The sequence below is a fragment of the Bos grunniens genome, chromosome X, assembly GCF_055505025.1.
Source record: "Bos grunniens cultivar Pamir isolate PY7600 chromosome X, Bosgru_T2T1.0, whole genome shotgun sequence".
Lineage (NCBI taxonomy): Eukaryota > Metazoa > Chordata > Mammalia > Artiodactyla > Bovidae > Bos > Bos grunniens.
The window spans coordinates 114,230,741-114,242,356 of record NC_141194.1 but is presented as its reverse complement, the minus strand read 5'-3'; the positions used below and the strand labels follow the sequence as shown (position 1 = coordinate 114,242,356).

Genomic DNA, 11,616 nt, shown 5'->3' with positions numbered 1-11,616 from the left:
TGAGGACCTCAGGTAGAACAAACAGCACTCCTGGCTAACCCAATTTACATAGCGCAGGCCCAGGGGGAGGAAAAAATATATACAAAGAGGAGCCAAAGGCCCAGGGTTCTCTCTCTCTCTCCTGCATGCTGGCACATTCCCCCACTCTCTTCTCTTCGTGTCTTTGGGTCAGCCTGCCCTCACGCCTCAAGGATGGATTTTCCTGCTATTTTCTAAATAAAATAGAGCTGTAACATGGAGCTGTAACACTGATCTGTCTAAAAGCTATAACAGTCTGTCCAAGACCCGAGAGTTATAACAGGGTCTGTCCAAGAGCTATGACGTGAGGAGGGCTCTAACATCTGTCGCTTCAAATTTTTGTTGGGACAAGACAGAACCTAGGAGAATACACTCGCCTGACAAACCCATCTTTTCTTCAGAAATACCTGGTATACTACGTGCTTCAGGGGAACAGAATGAATAGTTCAAGAAAAAAGTCACTATTTGCCTCAATACTAGGAGTCAAAATAAAAGCAAACATATTAACTCAATTAGAAGTGTCAAATTTTAAATTAATAAGTACTCAAATTATACTTGAAGCCTTTGAAATACTAGTAATTCTGCAGAACATGTTCACATATAAAATATGAAGTGCTAATAAACATAACTAAATATCATTAATATAATGACATTCCAACACAAACAAAGCATTTCATGTAATAATTCCTAGTCAGAACCAGCTGGCACAATCTTACAGATAAAAAGACATCAGCATCCAAACAGATGAGCAAATCATTAAATAAATCACCACATTATTAGCTCGCAGACAAGTCCAACAGTTTGAGCAGGCTCACAATTCATAACTTGCTACAAAGCAAATTTATAAGGTAATTGTTAAAGATCTCATCCAGCAGTGTAAAAATGTAGGGTAGATCTCATGGAATATAAAAATACAATCCAAGCTCATTTATTTCCACAGTAAAGCACAACTTTGACCACTCAGATTTTAGTGTATGTATGATTTACCTAGTACAACTTTTAAAAATTTCCTTTTCTGAACTCTACTCCAAAAGATTTTGGTTGCTTTGGTTTGAGATAAGACCCCAGTATTTGGATTTTATAGGCATGGAAAATTCTTATGCAGGTGGTCACTGGACCACACAGTATTTGTGAAATAATGTTCTAGATTGAGAATCATTTTTCAGCAATTGCTTGCTTTGGCAACACATGTACTAAAAACTGGAACAATACAAAGAAAATTAGCATGGCCCCTGCACAAGGATGACAGGCTAATTCATGAAGCATTCTTTATTTTTAGAAACAGATTCATGGACATAGAGAACAGACTCCTGGTTGCCAAGGAGGAGAGCAGGGATAGGGGAGGGATGGATTGGGAGTTTGGGATTAGCAGATGCAAACTATAATATATACAATGGATAAACAATGAGGTCCATGGAACTATATTCAATATTCTGTGATAAAACATAATGGAAAAGTTATGAAAAAGAATATGTGTGTGTGTGTGTGTATACACATATGTATAACTGAATCACTTGGCTGTACAGCAGAAATTAACATAAATCTATTATACTTCAATAAAATAATTTTTTTAAATAATTACTTTCCAGTCATCTAGACAAATTAACTCTCCGATAACTGCTTCTTAATTTACAGATAGAACTCTGTCATATATGGAAATGGAAAGATAATTTTCACTCTACCTTTCTAGGTTCTTGGCTGAGACCTCCCTATAATAAAGAGTCAGATTAACAGGAGAAAAACAGAATTTTAATAACATTTTTCACTCCTGTACACATGGGAAAGACCCAAGAAAACTGATAATTTCTGAAACAGTCCAAGTCATCATCTTAAATACCATTTCCAGCTAGAGACAAAACAAGATGTTGGGGGCTGTGGGAAGGGGGCCCAGTTTTAGGAGGTGATCAGAAGAGCACAGTAAACAAGAGTAAAGGCTGTTATGCAGATTTAAGTCCTTGACCTCTGCATTAACAAGAGATTCTAGAAATGTAAAGTCTACTTTCTCTTCCTAGTACAGCAAGGGAGACACCCTTACAAATGGAGATTTTCCTTATAAATGCAAATATCTCTTACAAAAGAATAGCTTCTACTAAGTTTTCAGAGTTTTTCCTATGTCTGCTGTTTCTTAAAAATAATCAGCCTAAAATAATCCTTATGCCAATGAGGCATATTTTGGGGTGATATTTTGGTCCCCTTCACATAAATCTTCTGAGGCAACAGATATGTTAAGATACTGTAAAGGGAGTGCCCCTCAAATTTGACTATATAATGGAACCAAATGGGAATATTTAAAATATACCAATAATTGGATCCCTTAATTTAAAAGTTTGATTTAATTGGTCTGGGATGCATCCTGAGGATTAGAATTTCTAAAAATCTCCTCAGATGATTTTTATGTGAAACTAAGATTAAGAATTTTTAATATACCTGAAGTGCTTCTCAGACATTAATACATATTAAAGACTTTGCTAAACAGACTCTAGTTTTTATATGACTATTTAATCTGTGTAGAAACTAACCTTCCCACTGATGACATATTAACTACAAAATACTAAAAAAAAAAAAAAAAAAACACAGCTTGATCCTGCCTCCCCTTCACATAATTTCTTGATTTTTAAATGTATTATATTAAAATCTTAGAGATTTAAAAGAAATCTGTGGGGTTTTCTTGTGAAATGACTGATACTATTTTTCAAAGTAAAGACATAAAGTAATGAATAAATCATGAAAAAGGCTTAAATTAAGCTAGGTATGAGATGCTCCTTGGTTCATTCCTCTTTCTCAGGTTAACTTTGAAATGAGCCTTTGTTATCCTTATTAGCAAAAATTCCATGGCCACTTGCTCTTTATAATGTAAGGATGGTTATCATATCATTCCAGCCCCAGTATGGTATCCAGGAGACTAAATTTCATACACACACACATATTGATGCAGCAATTGTTGTTCAGTCACTAAGTTGTGTGTGACCCCATGGACTGTAGCATGTCTGCTTCCCCGTCCTTCACCATCTCCCAGAGATTGCTCACACATGTCCACTGATGCCATCCTACCATCCCATCCTCTGTTGTACCCTTCTCTTGCCCTCAATCTTTTGCAGCCTAATGGCCTTTTCCAATGAGTCGGCTCTTCACATCAGGTGGCCAAAATATTGGAGCTTCAGCATCAGTCCTTCCAATAAATATTCAGGGTTGATTTCCTTTAGAATTGACTGGTTGGATCTCCTTGCAGTCCAAGGGACTCTTAAGAATTCAAAAGCATCAATTCTTCAGTGCTCAGCCTTCTTTATGGTCCAGTTCTCACATCCATACATGACTACTGGAAAAAAACAAACAAACATAGCTTTGACTATATGGAACTTTGTTGGCAAAATGATGTCTCTGCTTTTTAATATGCAGTCTAGGTCTGTCATAACTTTTTTCCCAAGGAGCAAGCATCTTTTAATTTTGTGGCTGAAGTCACCATCCACAGTAGCAATTGTACTGCTGCTGCTGCTGCTAAGTCGCTTCAGTCTTGTCTGACTCTGTGCGGCCCCATAGACAGCAGCCCACCAGGCTCCCCTGTCCCTGGGATTCTCCAGGCAAGAACAGTGGAGTGGGTTGCCATTTCCTTATCCAATGCATGAGAGTGAAAAGTGAAAGTGAAGTCACTCAGTCGTGTCCAACTCTTAGTGACCCTATGGACTGCAGCCTACCAGGCTACTCCACCCATGGGATTTTCCAGGTAAGAGTACTGGAGTGGGGTGCCATTGCCTTCTCCGAGCAATTGTACTATAAACATTTAAATACACCACCCACCTGATGTGAAGAACTGACTCAGTGGAAAAAAACCCTAATGCTGAGAAAGATAAAAGCAGGAGGAGAAGGGGATGACAGAGGATGAGATGGTTGGATGGCATCACCAACTCAATGGACATGAGTTTGAGTAAGCTCCAGGAGTTAATGATGGACATGGCATGCTGGAGTCCATGGGGTCGCAAAGAGTCGGACACAATTGTGTGACTGAACTGACTTAACTGACATTTATCAGTTATTATAACACTTACTGATGAAATCAGACATGGCTATTCTTATCTATTTAAAGGTAACAATAACCCGGTGTACGAGACAGCAAAAGAGACACTGATGTATAGAACAGTCTTATGGACTCTGTCGAAGAGGGAGAGGGTGGGAAGATTTGGGAGAATGACATTGAAACATGTAAAATATCATGTAAGAAACGAGTTGCCAGTCCAGGTTCGATGCACGATACTGGATGCTTGGGGCTAGTGCACTGGGACGACCCAGAGGGATGGTATGGGGAGGGAGGAGGGAGGAGGGTTTAGGATGGGGAACACATGTATACCTGTGGCGGATTCATTTTGATATTTGGCAAAACTAATACAATTATGTAAAGTTTAAAAATAAAATTTAAAAAAATTATTTTATCTTAAGAAACTATTAACTCAATAGCAGAAAACCCTATATAGCAGTTTCAGGTAAATTCAAGTATTTAAAGGATTTCTCAGTCATTTTAGGTTTAAAAACAATAAGTTGTCATTTTATCCATTCCTCCTTTTCTTCTCCCTAGCATGACATCTCAGTTCCAGAACGCTTACCTATTATCATGACATACGGAAGAGTGGGCTGGCCATTTACTGGGCCTCTACAAATACTGAGATACATCTCCTCTTGTATCCAGTCATATAAACTCTATTGTATCATTTTATCATAACCAAGAGAGCACTGTCTATTTCAACCAGCTGTCAGTGTCTTATTTCAGGCTTGTCTGGAAATCCATAAGACTTATACCATTCCGAGATAACAGGATGTGAATTAACACTCAAGCCCCCTCACTTTTAAGATTCCCCCAAACTTTAGGGGGATTTCTATTAGTACTTATATTAGAACTAAACCCAGTGGACTGGGATATGTCTTGGAGTTCCCTCCCAGACATTACATCTCTCTTTCTTTACCATAAAAATTGCCCTTATCCCCATTTGGGAGGATCCTTGTCCAGTCTTCTAAGGCAGGAACAATTAGTTGTGATTCAGCAGTGGTACTGTAATCTGAAAGACATTCTTCTATACCAACTTTTAAATCTAGAACCTCAATTCTTATAAGTTGGAAGTCTCAGGCTATGGCAATCCAAAAGTGCTTCCTTTCAAAGTTATATCTTCAGAAGTTTATTTGGAAGTCTCAGGATGAACTTTGTCCATTTCTTTTTCTTAGTGTTTCTTAGGATGCAATAATGATTTCATGATGGGGGCAGTAAGCCCAGCTATCTCAGTTCAGACAAGTAATAGGTAAAGAAAGTGTATGTGAAGGGAACCGATGGTTAATATTTCAAAATATTATTCTACCATCAGTATCTCACATTTATAGTATTTAAAATGTAACACTTGATCTGCCCTTTCCCCAATTAGAATTCCTCCAGTGTTTCATTTATTCCAATAAAATGCAAAAATATTATATTTAAAAATGCATTCAACATTTGATTTTATTTCCTAAATATTTTTTACATCTCTGAATTACTCTCCAACTTTACTACCACAACTCTAGTCCAGGCCAATGTCATCTCTCAGTTCTGTCTTTAAAAAGACTATCATATACAGAGCACAAAGATCAACTAGGTGGATTATGAAGACAGGTTAAAACTTGGAGAGGTGATCTCTGTAGAGATCTCTCTCTCCTCTCTTTCTTCCCTCCCCTCTCCTCCTCCTCCCTTCTCCTTCAACTTTGCTCTAAAGACAGACCTTATTCAAGGACTGGGCTGGCAACCAAAACTCCAATAGAAATCATACCAACTTTCCAGATGAACCAAGTAAAGGAAACTCAGCAAGATAGAGAGCAAGGAAAAAATAAAGGAGATAGATCCAGAAAAACAGAAACCTTAAGTGTACATGGAGCCACACAAGGCTCAGCATTAACCCTAAAGTATCTGTGCTTAGTACAAGTCCAACACAATGTAGAAAATGTTCAGAAAATTAAAATTATACTTGAACCACCCATTAAATCTGAGCCTAAACCCTGAAGCAAACATTTAAAATAGGATTTCTACAACTCAGTAATAAGAAAACAAACATTCCAATAAAAACAGCAAAATATTTAAATAAGTGCTTCATGAAAGACAGACAAATGGCCAATAAACACATGAAAAGACATTAAACATCATTAATTATCATAGAAATACAAAGTAAACCACAACAATATACCACTACACAACTTTACAATGGTAAAACCAAAAAGACTGACATTGTCAGCGAGGGTGGAGCAGTGGAAAATACTAGTGATCAAATCTCTTTGCAAAACATTTTTAGTTTGTTTGCTTGTTTATGAAATTAAACATACATCTACCGTGCAAACTTGCCATTTCACCTCGAAGTGTTTAATTAAAAAAAAACAAATAAACAAACCTGAAAACATATAGCCATACAAAGACTGTGCATAAGTATTCACACCAGCTTTACTTTATGACTAAAAACTGGGGTGGGGGGGGAAGCAATGTCCATCAACAAGTGAAGAGATAAACTACAATATATGCAGAGAATGGAATACCACTCAGCAATAAAAAGAAATTATATATGTATACACACACATATATATGGTTTATTCCTTTATATATATTATTATTCCATCTATAAAATGCTCTAAAAAGTATAAACTAATCTACAGTAATAAAAACTGATCTTGTGATTACCCTGAGATGGGTATAGAGTGTGGGTGATCAAACTCTTCATTACCTAGACTATTATGACTATTTCATGGCAGAACATATACAATTATTTGTTTGCAAATTATGCCTCACTAAATGTGTAAAAAAAAAGTAGCAAATAAACATGCATATACACACACAAATATACTCTTCATAACAGGTAAAATATTTGCCAATCCACACTGATTATTATGCACTACAGTGTTATAGTTAAGATTGAGATCTCTAGAATTATTTGCCCTAAATGAGAAACCAACCATTTATTAGCCGTGTAGCACTGGGCAAGTTAGTAACCCTGTCTGAGTTTCAGGTTCACTGATTACACAATAGGAATAAAAATTTATCTATAAAAAGTATACAAAAAGTATCACTAGATTTAATCTAAGTATCACATTTCTTAATATGATGTACAAAGATCTGCATGGCCTTTCCTATTCCTATATTTTCAGCTTCTTTTATGACCATTTCACATTTTGCCCCAGACACATGCCACGTTCTTCGGGCTTTCTATACATTAGCACATGCTACAGTACAGGTAAGTTATCTAATTCACTTAGGACAAGATGTACAGAAATCAAATATTAGATATCAGGAAGTAACACAGAGCATATATTACATATGACATATTACCTAATAACCTAGTGGGTTTGGAGCAGTAGCCTCTAATCAGACATAGCAATATTCAGGTTGAAAACCACATCCAAATTTAAATGATTACATGTTAGACAAAGAGGCCATTGAAAGACTCACATAAGTGCTAGCTAGATTTTTTCACTAAATATGTTAAGATCAGTTCAAGTTTTACTTACAATTAAGTTTTTAAAATATAGTTCATGGCTTTGGTGATTTCAGAATTGCTAATAAAATTGACAACTGACCTTTCTGTGTGTGGAATTACTTTCTCCCATAGGCCTTTTCATCTCATATTCTCTATCTAGTCTATATCATTCATGCCCAAATTGTCTAATACAATATATATATATATACACATACGATCCTACATTTTTAATTCTAGCTTGGAATTCAACTTTGCATATACAACTGATTACTTGGCATTTCTACAGAGAAGTCTTACAGATAACTCAAAACTTCATGTTCATAATTCCATTTTCTCTGCCATCCTGCTCCTCTTCCAGTCCTCCTCATTTCAATACATTATACCTCTATCCACCCAATTGCTCAAGCCAAAATCTAGTGCCATCTTTGATTTCTCTAGTGGTCCAGGTGGCACTAGTGGTAAAGAACCTGCCTGACAATGCAGAAGACGTAAGAGATGCAGGTTTGATCTCTTGTTCAGGAAAATCCCCTGGAAGAGGGTATGGCAACCCACTCCAGTATTCTGGCCTGGAGAATCCCATGGACAGAGGAACCTGGCAGGACTATACAGTTCATGGAATTCTCCAGGCCAGAATACTGGATTGAAGCCAGGTCTCCTGCATTGCAGGCGTATTCTTTACCAGCTGAGCCACCAGGGAAGCCTGGGATACAGTCCATAGGGTTGCAGAGTCAGACACAACCAAAGCAACTTAAGCACATATGCACTAATCCAAAAACCTAAATGGCATCCTTGATTTCTCAAGTTTTCTTCTAAAGCACTATTTACATAATAGTGAGAGGAACTTTTTAAAAACAGACTGAACTGTATCATTCCCCTGGCTTAAAACCCTTCAACAAATGCCTGTTCTCAGGATAGAATCTAATGTCCTTAACATGGACAATAAGACTCTACAAGCTCTAGTGTCTCCCTGCCTCTGGGCCTCAGCTTGCACTTCAGTCACTATGCTCAAAGCCACTGCCTTTCTTTCTTTTCTTCTGTTCCTCACATGACTAACTCCCATTCATTCTTCATATCTCACCTTAATGGTCATTTCCTCAAGAAACTCTCCTCGATGCCCTGATAAAAATTAGGACCCTGATATAGATATACTCTCTAATATTTCCTCCTAGAAAGCACACATATCTAATAATAAATAACACAAACATTAAGACACCAAGAATATTTACAGTGGTATTCAAAGAGGAGCACTTTTCTTTAGAGAACCTTTTTAGTGACAGTCAAATGTGCTTTCAGTACTAATCAAAAAATTCAGAAAGGAACACTTCTTTCTGTTTTTCCCTTCAGAAAATGTGAAGCTGTGCATTTGGGAAGGGGTTAAAACTTTAATTAAAATGATTGATAAAAGATTAATGGATAAAGTATGAAAAAGAAAAGGAGCGGGGAAAGCAACCTGGTTCAATCCAGATTACTGTGAAATCCAGGCAGCCTTCTCTAGCGCTTTGTAAACTCTTTCCTAAGGGAGAACAGACCACTGAATCATCTTAGGAGGCAGTTTAAATCCTTGCTCTCACACTTACAGTTTCTGTGACCCTCTACAAAACATGTAATCTATCTGCCCCTTACTTTTTTCATCTTTAAATGAAGATGACCATCCATCTGACCTCTCCTCCCAAAGTTATTGTGAGAACCAGAAAGGATAAGAAACAAAAGTGTTGCTAATTCTAAATGGTAGCAAGCTGAAACTTAATCCAATGACTCAAAGTGAAAACATCATAATTATAAGAGCTGACATTAAATATTCTAAATATCTGGCTCTGGGGCAAGAACACCAGTAAATATACTCTTAATCTGAGTACATGGGGTAAATGAGAGGCTAGTAAACACTGAAATGCCTCTTCCACTTCGGGCTTGTAGCTGATAGCCTGTCCCCACTTCCTGCCTTTCTAAGGGTACAATGACCAGCATACGCACATCGCAGAACTCCAGGAGAAGAGCAAAGCACTTCTTATTCAGTGCAAAAATATGCTAACTGTGCTGTTTGCTGTTGTTTTTCATAGAATTGTGAAAGGATGTTGCAGAGATGAGTTCTCTATTGCTGCTGTAACAAATTAGTTTAAACCAATACCCAGTGATTATGTCACAGGGTTTCTCTAGCAGCTCAGCTGGTAAAGACTCTGCCAGCAATGCAAGAGACCAGGGTTCAATTCCTGGGTTGGCAAGATCTCTTGGAGAAGGGAAAGGCTACCCACTCCAGTATTCTGGCCTGGAGAATTCCATGGACTGTATAGTCCATGGGGTCACCAAGAGTCAGACACGAGTAAACAACTTTCACTTTTTCTTTTCTGCATGATGCAAGTTTGGCTTGGGCCTCACTAAGCTAAAATGGAGGTGTCAGCACATCTGTGTCTCCTCCTGTGGGCCTAGGGGATAGATTTGGCTTTCATGTGCACTGAAGCTGTTGGGAAAATCCGATTTCTTATATTGTGTTTGAGGAACTGAGGTCGTGGTTTCAAAGCTAGCTGTTGACTAGGATTCGTTCTTAGCTTCTGGAGACCAATCACAAACCTTGGCTTGTGGCCTTTTCCCACTACTTTCAAAGTGGATCAGGTCCTGATATTTAGAATCTCTCTGACTTTTTTCATCTCTTGTCTCCACTAAAGGAAAATTCTCTCCTTATAAGGGCTCATGTGAATAAGACTGGACCCACATGGATAATCTAGGTAGTCTGTCTTAAAGTCCATAACTTTAATTATATCCATTCATTAAAACATACATATGTATGATTCCACATATACGAAGTCCCTTTTGTCATGTAAATTAACAGATTTATAGGTTCCAGGGATTAAATGTGCACATATTTATGGAAAAATTATTTGTCTACCAGTCTTTGTATTATATGCTTATGAATTTTTGCTACTAAATGGGATGTTATTTGAAGTTAGAGTACATATATATTTGAATAGGTATGTTGATATTGCATGGATGATGGTGAGAACAAATATTCAATTATTTTATCCATTAAGTCCATTAAAATAGCCTTTATGTGTGTGTGGAGAGGGAGGTGTTGAAAAAACATTAAAGACTGTTTAAGTTTCCAGAAAACTGAGATTGTTCTGTTTTTATTATTTTGTGATTAGTTGCAAGTTTCTAAAATTTGTACCCTAATAAGAAATATAACAGAAAATAAACAGACCTTCTTGATCCTTTAGATTCAATAATAACTTTTAAGATTTACTCTGTGTGTGTACAAGTCACAATTTGAGACAGAAGTGAAAAGAAAACTTGGAAATAAAGAGATGGGTTTCTTTTATGACATAAAAGGAACAGAGCTCAAGAAAACACATTTGAAGAGAAATTCCTTGGGTCTGAGATCTAGAACACATAATATTTATTAACAAAAGTAAAACTGCTCTCTGGGAGCCTAAGTTAATATGATTAATCCATCTCAACAAAGCATAAACTCCAAAGAGTGTATGCACATTCACAGCAGGGCTAATGTAATGGGGAAATAGGAAATAAAAATAAAAATATGTATCCTTTAAATGATAAAATAGGATAACTAAATGTTCCAAATCTCTACTACAAAATGGAAAACTCAAGACAAAAGATACTTTACACAATTCCAAACTGGAGACTATCTCTGTAGAGATATTAGAAAAATAAAATTTGCAAGCTTGGTCGTTTTTTTAACAGTGTATATTACAGAGAATGTTGTTATTGACTTTTACTTTCATGTTAAAATTTTACACCTCAACAGTTTGTCTCCATTTACTTAGACTTCTAATGTCATTAAGAGAAACTCCCTGCTTTTTATTAATTCTTAAATTAATCTATATGAATAGTGGTGACATTCCATTGAACTTTTATATATCCAATTTACATTATGTCATTTAAAAAAGTGATAAATTTTTAAATATATGATTCCATAAAAAAATATTTCTATAGGAATATGGACTTGAAGCAGAGGAGAAAACAAAAGCACAGGCTTATAGGATGACCTTGGTTGAAAGTCTCCTGCACCATTTTTGGTAATATATATTTGTTGAGAAAACAACCTTTTTAATCAGAGCTTTCAAATATATTACCCTAAAATAGTACATAGTTATTATCATATTTTATTTGTGGTTAC

The 11,616-nt window shown here is 36.5% G+C and overlaps 1 long non-coding RNA gene and 1 other non-coding gene across 2 annotated transcripts in view; one reads left to right on the top strand and one right to left on the bottom strand.

Moving 5' to 3' along the window:
• Positions 1 to 594: 594 nt before the first annotated feature.
• Positions 595 to 11,616, bottom strand: part of LOC147341218 (uncharacterized) — a 124,449-nt gene continuing 113,427 nt past the window's right edge. Inside the window, exon 2 of the long non-coding RNA XR_015159865.1 lies at positions 595 to 3,334. This is a non-coding gene — a long non-coding RNA (uncharacterized LOC147341218). The remainder of the gene's footprint in view (positions 3,335 to 11,616) is intronic.
• LOC147341219 (U6 spliceosomal RNA) lies at positions 1,188 to 1,295 on the top strand. Its single transcript, XR_015160042.1, has one exon. It is a non-coding gene; the product is annotated as a U6 spliceosomal RNA (small nuclear RNA).